Raw genomic sequence first — 12,628 nt, 5'->3', positions numbered from 1 at the left:
TGGGTACATTTTTGTGCCCTTCTTTCTCAGAATTAGCTGGTGGAAAATTAAACAATGTAGGTGACTTTTGAAAATTTCAATTTTTTTTAGGGAGGTGGGGGATTATCCAAGGGACCATTGGGTACATTTCTACGCCCTTCTTTTTCAAAATACTGAATTTTTTTGGACTTGGAATTTTTTTATGAATCTTAAAATGACATGAAATATGCTTGCGGCTGTACCAATTGTACTCTATAATTGCCCTTAGACACGACGCGGCTTGCCCAGTGGAACTCTACGGCAGGTTATCGACACTACCTAGTTTATTGCATTTTTTTGTTCATTAACCTTTGTACAGTGGAAGGATAAACACATAAGTCATATCTTTAAAAAAGTGAAGATGAAGCATCTTAAGAAAGTGTGTTCACATCATAGTGTTATTGTAGCCTTGAATGCTGACATGGAGAAGAATTTGAACTATGAAACAAGTAAAAGTGGTAGTATTATTGGAAATGTATGCGTGCATTGTCATGACAGTAAGGAATTAAATTTCTTTGGAGTACCAAAAAAAAATTCAACTCTTATGATAGTGGATATGCAAGATTGAGATCTCCGGGGATGATCGCACTCAAAGAGAATGTCAACATAAAAATAATAGTTGATGAAGAGGGGCATCGTCTTGCTAGTGCATGTGGTAAAACGTGACCCAGTGTTACACCCCATCGTCAGCTTTCGGGTATTAGCATTCAACCGAAGGTCAAAACTTGACAGGCATACTCTTCTACTAATATCATAAACCATATCTTGTCTACGGGCAGGAACGGTTACCTGTTTAAAAATAGTTTGGTAATAGACAGTGAAATTGCTGGAAAAAAGGACATTGGTAGAAAATACCACTTAGGAATATAAAGATGAATCGATGAAAAACAAAATGCAAGCAAACGTTATTACTACTATTGATCATATAGTCAATGAACCTAATAATACCAAAGACGAAATGTATATTGAACATTTAGGTGACACCATAAAAATAGTGTATGACACTAAATGGAATAATGATTATTCTACTGATTTCAAACTAAGAGAAGACAATAGCTACAACATCAAGAGAGAACATGATGAAGTATTTTATGGAACTGATTCAAAATGTCCGAAGTTTTTCAATGACATTAAAAATGTATAATAATGTATGTAACATATTTTTATGTTAATATTCTACATGTCATTATTTCAATAAAAATATTTTATGCATTACTTTGATATATTTCCATTATTTTTAGGGTATGCTAGAACGTCAAACGCTTAGAACGTCTATTAAAAAGTTGGAGATGTAGGAAAAGGAATTTTCAGAAATATAGATATTACTACTAACACGCTCTCATAGTGGATGTATTAGAAAATGAGATAGTTTAAAAGAACTCTTACCAAAGTCTAAGAGAGATATGAGCTGAATTTTTTAACTCAAAATCTCCACAGGCAAGCAAATACCTCGTCCAGACGCACAGGCAGAGAGTTTTCAGTTTTCAGAAACAGGAACATCCACGTTTAAAATACATATGATTTTATTAATAATATTTAATGTTTAATAAAGTCATAACAAACTATTTCTTGCATTCACCTCTTGGATACACAATACAGACATTTCATTCAAGAAATTATGAAAAAATTGTACGTAAGTAACAAACTTTTTCTTGAATTCACCTCTTGGATACGCAATACGGAAATTTCATTCGAGAAATTATGTAAAAATTGTAAGTAACAAACTCTTTCGTGAATTCACCCCTTGGATACACAATATGGATATTTCGTTCAAGAAATAATGAACAATTGTAAGTAAGTAACAAACTCATTCTTGGATTCACCTCTTGTATACACAATACAGAAATTTCATTCAAGGAATTATGAAAAAAATGTAATTAAGTAACAAACGTTTTCTTGAATTCACCTCTTGGATTCATAATAAAGAAATTTCATTCAAGAAATTGTGACAAATTGTAAGTAAGAAACAAACTCTTTCTTGAAATCACCTCTTGCATACACAATACAGAAATTTCATTCAGGAAGTTATGAAAAATTGTGAGTAAGTAACAAACTCTTTCTTGAATTCACCTCTTGGATAAGCCATACAGAAATTTTTTTCAAGAAATTATGAAAAATTGTAAGTAAGTAACAAGCTGGTTTTTGAATTTACTTCTTTGATGCACGATGCAGAGATTTCGATCAAGAAATTATGAAAAATTGTAAGTATATAATAAACTCTTTCTTGAATTCACCTTCTGTATACACAATACATAAATTTCATTCAAGAAATTATGAAAAATTGTAAATAAGAAACACACTCTTTCTTGAATTCAGCTCTTGGATACATAATACATAAATTTCATTCAAGAAATTATGAAAAATTGTAAGTAAGTAACAAACTCTTTCTTGAATTCACCTCTTGGATAAACAATTCAGAAATTTGAAGTAAGTAAAAAGCCCTTTCTTGAATTCACCTCTTGTATCCACAATACAGAAATTTCATTCAAGAAATTGTGACAAATTGTAAGTAAGTAACAAACTCATTCTTGAATTCACCTATTGGATACACAATACAGAAATTTCATTCAAGAAATTATGAAAAATTGTAAGTAAGAAACACACTCTCTTCAATTCGCCTCTTTGATACATAATGCAGAAATTTCATCAAGAAATTATGAAAAATTGTAAGTAAGTAACAAACTTTTTCTTGAATTTACCTCTTGGACAAACAATTCAGAAATTTCATTCAAAAAATTATGAAAAATTGTAACTAAGTAACAAACTCTTTCTTGAATTCACCTCTTGATACACAATACAGAAATTTCATTCAAGAAATTATGAAAAATTGTAAGTAAGTAACAAATTCTTTTTTGATTCACCTCTTGGATACACATACAGAAATTTCTTTCAAGAAATTATGAAAAAAAACTGTAAATAACAAACTCTTTTTTGAATATACACAATACAGAAATTCAATTTAAGAAATTATGAAAAAATTGTAAGTAAGAAACAAACTCTTTCTTGAATTCACCTCTTGGATACACAATACAGAAATTTCATTCAAGAAATTATGAGAAATTGTAAGCAAGTAACAAACTCTTTCTTGTATTCACCTTTTCGATACACAATACAGAAATTTCATTCAAGAAATTATAAAAAATTGTAAATAAGTAACAAACTCTTTCTTGAATTCGCCTCTTGGATCCACAATACAGAAATGTCATTCAAGAAATTATGAAAAATTTTAAGTAAGTAACCTATAACGTGCGTGCACGTAACCTAGTGTAAATTAACCCTAAAAGGTCAAAGAATTTCCTTGAAAGCTACACTTTCAGATTCAGCATGTTAGAGAAGAAATTTCTGTACTGTGTATCCAAGAGGCGATTTCAAGAAAGAGTTTGTTACTTACTTACAATTTTTTCATAATTTCTTGAATGAAATTTCTGTATTATGTATTCAAGAGGTGAATTCAAGAAAGTCTTTGTTACTTAGTTACAATTTTTCATAATGTCTTGAATGAAATTTCAATATTGTGTATCCAGGAGGTGAATTCAAGAAAGAATTTGTTACTTACTTACAATTTTTCATTATTTCTTGAATGAAATATCTGCATTGTGCATCCAAGAGGTGAAATCAATAAAAATTTTTTTACTTACTTATAATTTTTTCATAATTTGTTAAATGAAATTTCCCTATTGTGTATTGAGGAGGTGAATTCGAGAAAGAGTTTGTTGCTTACTTACAATTTTTCATAATTTCTTGAATGAAATTTCCATATTGTGTATTCAAGAGGCGAATTCAAGAAAGAGTTTGTTACTTACTTACAATTTTTTTCATAATTTCTTTAATGAATTTTTTGTATTGTGTATCCAAGAGGTGAATTCAAGAATGATTTTTTTTTACTTACTTACAATTTTTCATAATTTCTTGAATGAAATATCCATATTGTGTATCCAAGAGTAGAATTCAAGAAAGAGTTTGTTACTTAAAATTTTTCCTAATTTCTCGAATGAAATTTCTGTATTGTGCATCCATGAGGCGAATTTAAGAAAGAGTTGTTACTTACTTACAATTTTTTCATAATTTCTTGAATGAAATGTATGGATTGTGTATCCAAGAGGTGAATTCAAGAAAGATTTTGTTATTACTTTATTAAAAATCAAATATTATTAATAAAATCAGATGTATTTTAAACTTGGATGTTCCTGTTTCTAAAAACTGAAAACTCTCTCTGCCTCTCCATCTGGACGGGCTGTTTGCTTGTCTGTGGAGATTTTTGAGTTAAAAAATTCAGCTCATCTCTCTCTAAGACTTTGGTAAAAGTTCTTTTAACCTATCTCATTTTATAATATATCCGCTATGAGCCTGTTAGTAGTAGTATCTATATTTCTGAAAATTCATTTTCTTACATCTCCAACATTTTAATAGATATTCTAAACGTTTTACGTTCTAGCATACCCTAAAAATAATGGAATTATGTCAAAGTACTGCATAAAATATTTTCACTGAAATAATGACATGTAGCATATTAACATAAAAAATATGTTACATACATTTTTATACATTATTAATGTCATTGAACAACGTTGTACATTTGGGATCTGTTCTATAGAATACTTTATTATGTTCTCTCTTTATAGTCTAGCTCTTGTCTTCTCTTTGTTAGATATCAGTAAAATAATCATTATTCCATTTCGACCCATACACTGTTTCTACTGGGGTGTCACCTAAAAGTTCAGTATACATTTCGTCTTTGGTATTATTAGGTTCATAGGCTATATGATCAATAGTAGTAATAACGTTGGCTGGCACTTTGTTTTTTATCGATTCATCTTTATATTCCTCAGTGATATTTTCTGCCAATGTCCTTCTTATTAATCCAGCAATCTCATTGTCTATTACCACATTATTTTTACACAGGTAGCAGTTCCTGCACGTAGACAAGATATGGTTTATGATATTAGTTGAAGAGTATGCCTGTCTTCTTTTGACCTTCCGTTGAATGCTAATACCCGAAAGCTGACGATGGGGTGTAAAACTGGGTAACATGTTACCACAAACACTAGCAAGAAGATGACCATCTTCATCGACTATTATTTTTATGTTGACATTCTCTTTGAGTGCGATCATTCCCGGAGATCTCAATCTCGCATATCCACTATCATAAGAGTTGAATTTTTTTGTGGCTCCAAAGAAATTTAATTCCTTACTGTCATGACAATGCACGCATACATTTCCAATAGTGCTACGACTTGTACTTGTATTATAGTTCAAATACTTCTCCTTGTCAGCATTCAATGCTACAATAACACTATCATGTGAACACTCTTTCATAAAATGCTTCATCTTCACTTTTTTAAAGATATGACTTATGTGTTTATCCTTGCACTGTACAATGATTAATGATCAAAAACATGCTCAAAATAAATGATCAAAATCTAGGTAGTGTCAATAACCTGCCATAGAGTACCACTGGGAAAGCCGCGTCGTGTCTAAGAGCAAGCGTAGAGTACGACTGGTACAGCCGCAAGTATATTTCCTGTCGTTTTAAGAAACATAAATAAATTCCCAAGTCCATAAAAATTCAGTAATTTGAAAAAGAAGGGCATTGGACTGTACCCAATGAGCCCTAGGATCATCCCCCGCCTCCCTGTAAAAAATATTAAAGATTTCATAAGTCGCCTACTTTTTTTTATATTTCCAACAGCTAATTTTGAAAAAAAAAGGACATAAGAATGTATCCAGTGAGCCCTTGGATCATCCCCCACCTCCCTAAAAAATATTAAAGTTTTCATATGTCGCCTACATTATTTAATATTTCCAACAGCTAATTTGAAAATGAGGGCATAGGAATCTACCCAATCAGCCTTTGGATCATCCCCCACCTCCCTAAAAAATATTAAAGTTTTCATAAGTCGCCTACATTGTTTAATATTTCCACCAGCTAATTTTGAAAAAGAAGGGAATAAGAATGTACAAAGTGAGCCCTTGGATCATCCCACACCCCCTAAAAAATATTAAATTTTTCATAAGTCGCTTACATTGTTTAATATTTCCACCAGCTAATTTTGAAAAAGAAGGGACCAAGAATGTACTCAGTGAGCCCTTGGATCATACCCCACCTCCCCCCAGAAATATCAAAGTTTTCATAAGTCGCCTATATTGTTTAATATTTCCACGAGCTAATTTTGAAAAATAATGGAACATGAATTTGCCCAATAAGCCCATGGATCATCCCCCACCTCCCTAAAAAATATTAAAGTTTTCATAAGTTGCCTATATTTTTTAATATTTCCACCAGCTAATTTTGAAAAAGAAGGGACCAAGAATGTACTCAGTGAGCCCTTGCATCATCCCCCACCACCCCCCAAAAATATTTAAGTTTTCATAAGTCGCCTACATTGTTTAATATTTCCACCAGTTAATTTTGATAAAGAAGGGCACAAGAATGTACCCAATAAGCTGTTGGATCATCCCCCACCTCCCTAAAAAATATTAAAGTTTTCATAAGTCGCCTACATTGTTTAATATTTCCACCAGCTAATTTTGAAAGGGACCAAGAATGTACTCAGTGAGCCCTTGGATCATCCCCCACCGCCCCCCAAAAATATTTAAGGTTTCATAAGTCGCCTACATTGTTTAATATTTACACCAGCTAATTTTGAAAAAGAATGGCATAAGAATTTACACAATGAGCCCTTGGATCATCCCTCACCTCTCTAAAAAAATATTAAAGTTTTCATAAGTCGCCTACATTGTTTAATATTTCCACCAGCTAAATTTGAGAAAGAAGGGCACAAGAATGTACCCAATGAGCTCTTGGATCATCCCCCACCTCCCTAAAAAAATATTAAAGTTTTCCTAAGTCGCCTACATTGTTTAATATTTCCACCAGCTAATTTTGAATAAGAAGGGACCAAGAATGTACTCAGTGAGCCCTTGGATCATCCCCCACCTCCCCCAAAAAACAAAAGGTTTCATAAGTCGCCTACATTGTTTAATATTTCCACCAGCTAATTTTGAAAAAGAAGGGCATATGAATGTACCCAATGAGCCCTTGGATCATCCCCCACCTCCCTAAAAAATATTAAAGTTTTCATAAGTCGCCTACATTGTTTAATATTTCCACCAGCTAATTTTGAGAAAGAAGGGCACAAGAATGTACCCAATGAGCTCTTGGATTATCCCCCCCCTCCCTAAAAAAATAATAAAGTTTTCATAAGTCGCTTACATTGTTTAATATTTACACCAGCTAATTTTTAAAAAGAATGGACCAAGAATGTACTCACTGAGCCCTTGGATCATACCCCACCACCCCCAAGAAATATAAAAGTTTTCATAAGTCGCCGACATTGTTTAATATTTCCACTAGCTAATTTTGAAAAATAAGGGTAAAAGAATTTACCAAAAAAGCTCTTTGATCATCCCCCACCTCCCTAAAAAATATTAAAGTTTTCATAAGTTGCCTATATTTTTTAATATTTCCACCAGCTAATTTTGAAAAAGAAGGGACCAAGAATGTACTCAGTGAGCCCTTGCATCATCCCCCACCTCCCCCCAAAAATATTTAATTTTTCATAAGTCGCCTACATTGTTTAATATTTCCACCAGTTAATTTTGAAAAAGAAGGGCACAAGAATGTACCCAATAAGCTCTTGGATTATCCCCCACCTCCCTAAAAAAATATTAAAGTTTTCATAACTCGCTTACATTGTTTAAAATTTACACCAGCTAATTTTTAAAAAGAAGGGACCAAGAATGTACTCAGTGAGCCCTTGGATCATCCCCCACCTCCCCCAAGAAATATCAAAGTTTTCGTAACTTGCCTACATTGTTTAATGTTTCCACCAGCTAATTTTGAAAAAGAATTGCATAAGAATGTGCCCAATGAGCCCTTGGATCATTTCCCCACCCCCTTAAAAAAATATTAAAGTTTTCATAAGTCGCCTACATTGTTTAATATTTTCACCAGCTAATTTTGAAAAAGAATGGCATAAGAATGTACCTAATGAGCTCTCGGATCATACCCCACCACCTTAAAAAAATATTAAAGTTTTCATAAGTCGCCTACACTGTTTAATATTTTCACCAGGTAATTTTGAAAAAGAAGGGCATAGGAATGTACCCAATGAACCCTCGGATCTTCCCTCACCCCCCTAAAAAATAATAAAGTTTTCATAAGTCGCCTGCATTGTTTAATATTTCCATCAGTTGATTTTGAAAAAGAAGGGTATAGGAATGTACCCAATGAGCCCTTGGATCATCCCTCGCCTCCCCAAAAAAAGATAGTAGTTATCATAAGTCGTCTACATTGTTTAATATTTCCACCAGCTAATTTTGAGAAAGAAGGGCATAGATCCATCTAAAATTTAATTTCTGTGTCTAGTTCCCGCATTAAAAACATGGAATAACTCAACGTTTCACGAACGTCTTCAATCCATATCGCATTTTCTACTCGTTTAAATTAGTCGGTAAAAAAATGTGTTTAGAAATAGAGGTTTCGACGAGCATAATTTTTTTTAAAATGGTGATAACTTTCTTTTTAATATTGATTTTATTGCTGGATGTTTGCAAGAACAGTTGAAGTGGAAGTGTCTATGGTTAGTAAATAAAGATGTCATAATCAGGAAACATTTAGACCATGGGGAACTTTAAAGAAGATATCATTCTAAATTATCATATTTGATAATGTTAAGCAAGAAAGTGTCAGAATTGAATGTTCAATTCGTTCGCTTGTCTAACTCTCAAAGATGAGGTCTGAAAACCGTTCTGATAACTTTTCTCTTACACATTTGTAACTCTTAATGGAGCCTCTATATTGAAAAATGGAACTTGTGTATTATAGCGACCACAACCTAAAAATTCTAACTTTTCCTGTTGAAATAATCCCTAAAATGTCAATTAATCTCTGACGGTTCTTTTGTTTTGGCAACTGTGCTTCAAAAGAACTGCTATCTTAGGCTTGAAGCGCAAACAAATTATGCGGTTGGAATCATAACAAAAACAGATAATGCGTAGTTCGATTTCGACAAAGCATATTACGTAAATCCAGACTAATAATTCCTAAAGTCAAGTGATGTACCTGCCGTTAGTATGTTGAGGGCTCCCCTTTGTGGTTGCTAAGACCTTTTGGGGCTATTGCGCAAATCCAATGTTAATAATTCATGGAGGTCAAGTGATGTCACTCCCGTTGGTATTCTTGTGGTCTTGTCCCGGTAGTATTCTAGCCCTCTGATCGGCCTAGAAATGGTCTAGTGGCTGTGACGTCAACCCCCCTTAAATAGCACCCTTTCCCCTACTCTCTTCCAAGATGGCAAGAGTCTTCCCGTCATATTCTTTGCCTTAATAGCATGCCTTAGCATAACCGGTTAATTTTCCTATGAGGCGCTGGATGGCATCAGAAACTCTTGAAATAGAATTCACTCGAGTTCCGTGTCCAGTTATTGTCTATGCTCAACCAGAAGAGAGGCGTTTTGACCCTTGGTTCCCACTTAAAGAGTCTGTGACACTTTTAAAACTTGCTTCTTTCAGTAGCGTTTGATCTGGGTCCCATTTTTGTTCCCACTAGAGCTGGTGAAGTGAAATTTTCAGAGAAAAATCGTTTTAGATGTTGGGACTGCAGAGCCTGAATTGTATTTGAGTGCTTAGAATCTCCTAGTTAGAATAAGTTATTAAGTTTCATTATCTTTTTGTCATTTTGTTTTAAGTTTGTAATATTAATAAATTTGGGATCTACACTACAAATTCAAAGCTGCGTAACAAGAAAAGAAATAAAGCAATCACATTCAACAAAATTCAAACTAAACGAGTAGGGCAATTACTCATGGACAGGCAATTACTTTACGTAGCCTAGGGTTAGTGCCGGCAAACTCCATAGCCACGTTTTCAGACTGCTGATTCAAACACGGGTTAACATTCAGCTTCGGATCATGCGTTCCAGAACTCCCGGTTTAAGACGACTCTAAGGTTGTTCTTTTTCTCATCATTGTGCTAAGATCTTACATCTTTTTACAAATATACAAAGAACGCTTAAAAATGAAATCCTAGGACTAAGATCTTACTTCTTATGCCGTTCTTTTGCAAACGTCTGTCATACAAAAGAACAATGATGAGTATACAATCAAAGTTTTCTCATCATTGTTCAATGTGGTAGAAAACAGCATTCTTTGTACTTTTTTCTAACACCAGTGACCTGCAAAATCTTAGAACAATGATGGACTAAAGAACGGTAATCTGTGCAGAAGAATGTAAGATCTTAGTGCTAAATAACAGGGTTCTGCTATAAAGTTTTTTCAGTCTCCGTGTTCTCTTTCACGTTCACCCTGGTTTGGTGAATCCGGAAATGTGGACCATTACCCAGTCCTTTCATTCATTCGACATCAAACAAAAATTTTCAATTGTTGAATAATAGTTCATATCATGTATTATTAAAAATCCCCGCTCTATTTCCAGCCTTCCCTGCATAAAGCATATTCAGTTGGAAGTGTTTCAACCCCTTGTCTTAGCTTGAAACCCGCTTCGTGACAACTTATTGTACTACATGCGTCCAACCTTTGTTGGAACCTGCTGAGCCTGAAAATGAGGCTCATGGCATAGTTGCCAGGTGGTGCGCATTTGCGTTGATTGCTTTTTTGAGTTGATTGCGCATTTAATTTTTCAAATTGGCGCATTGCACCGATTTCGCTTATGTCACAAAATTGGGCGCAAAGTGGGCACATTTTGCCTTCACAATAACAATGACAAAACAAAAAATTTTAAAGGCTAGTGTTTACTGACAACTTCTACTGACAGATTCAGGAATCTGTCTATAGACAGGTGGCATTTTCAGAATCCCGTAGGGATTCTCATATCGCATTCCAGGCTCCATGACGACCTAAATTTTGAATTATCCGCGTGAAAAACCAAGTGGGAAAGTGGTCAAATTTTGATACAAAAAATACAGTAAAGAGTGGGAAAAGCTGACCTTTGTCCGGCATAGCTCAAGCAGCTCTTTCTGTCTTTATCTTACCAATCAGCAACCCCTTCGTCGAGAGTGTTTTCTGTTATGAATATTGTCAAGTACAAAATTCGAAACACGATGCACCATAAAATGCTTAACTCTATTGTGACCATCCGATTTAGGCTAAATTGCCAGGGAAAGTGCTGCAGGGACTTTGATCCTACACCTGCTATGCTGAATAGATTTACCATTGACATGTATGATATCAAAAAACCATCCAATGACAATGAAAATGAAACTCTTGAAGAAATTTTGGGCAATATAGAAGGAGGGTTTGTTATTTAACTTTGGAAATGATCTTGAATACTAGTCGAAGATAAATAAAATATATTATTAAAAAATGTACAAAACTAATTCAAAGTTCATTAAAAGGAAAACAAAATAAAATAACAATCAGAACTGTTGAAGGACCTTGCCAAGTACAATTTTTATTCATATGTATGTCTTTGGCTTTTGTTTCGTGACAAAATCTCAGAACAGTGTCGTTAACCTGCAATTTTATAGATAGTTGCACTAATAACGGCCGGTCTAATTTCTTATCTTTGACTTGGCCCTTCTTGTCGTTCTAATTTATATTTTGAAAGCTACGAAACATTTTGTTATCATAAATAAGTTTGAGAATTTATATCTTTTTGATGATTATAATTGCAATGTCAAAAAGATTGTATAAATAAATAAACTTTGATGTCACTTACCTAAATGACATTTTGGAGAGATGTGACCTTCAAGGATCATGCTTCTCTTTAGTTCTACATTAGAAAATCCTATCTATTAGTTATCTTTATCAAATGCGCCTTTAACTTCCACGTTTTTTTATTACTTAGCCTATCTATATTGCAAGACCAGTATACTGACTACCTATTTCTTTTTTTAGTTCTTTAATCATAATTTCTATTGTTGATAGGGAATAATTCAGCATATTAGCCAGAAAGTAATGTAAAATACCACCTTAGATATTGGCAAGTATTTTTTTTTTTTGTTAGATCTTCTTTAATTCCCTTTTTTTTTATTTAATTCTCTTACATACCCGAGAACCAAGGAAAATATCTTTCTTGTCAAGCCAGAGACTGAGAACAGAAAATTTCGACCACAAAAGCGCATGTAATCTGTCAAAAATGCTTCACTGTTTTAGATTTTGGAATATGGTGCTGAAATCTATCAATGAAGACTGAAAATACCAATTTTGAGTTCTAGCATTCTGAAAAGCGAAATTCACACTATCTGGTAACATTGTTTCTGATTTTTTTTTTTTTTTTTTTTTTTTTTTTGCACTCATCCTTGCAAGATCCAAGCGAAGATGCGCCGATGGCGCATTTTCGCTTCCCTTGGTGTGCTATATAAAGTCAGGCACCTGGCATCACTGGCTCATAGGTTTGCCCGAGAAGCGGAGTTAATAATTTTTTTTTTAGGCATTTGCGCATTGATTTTTTTCAAATCGGCGCATTTTTGGTTGGGGGGGGGGGGTCGTTGAATTGGCGCATTTTCACTAGAAAAACGGAGCTTTCGACACATTTTCATTTTTACGGTTTTAACCAAATTCTGGCAACACTGCCATGGAGGCAGATATAACAATGAAAGGAAAAAGTATGATCGGACTCATCAAATATCAGTAGAGATTATTACTCTCCT

The 12,628-nt window shown here is 33.6% G+C and overlaps 1 protein-coding gene across 2 annotated transcripts in view; it reads left to right on the top strand.

The window, feature by feature from the left end:
- Window positions 1–12,628, top strand: part of LOC148943127 (growth arrest-specific protein 1-like) — a 113,530-nt gene that overhangs the window by 99,644 nt on the left and 1,258 nt on the right. The window lies entirely within an intron of this gene.

Source organism: Artemia sp. Qi Xiang Cuo, chromosome 16 (assembly GCF_049724085.1).
Source record: "Artemia sp. Qi Xiang Cuo chromosome 16, ASM4972408v1, whole genome shotgun sequence".
Lineage (NCBI taxonomy): Eukaryota > Metazoa > Arthropoda > Branchiopoda > Anostraca > Artemiidae > Artemia > Artemia sp. Qi Xiang Cuo.
This window is presented reverse-complemented; position numbering and strand designations above follow the sequence as displayed.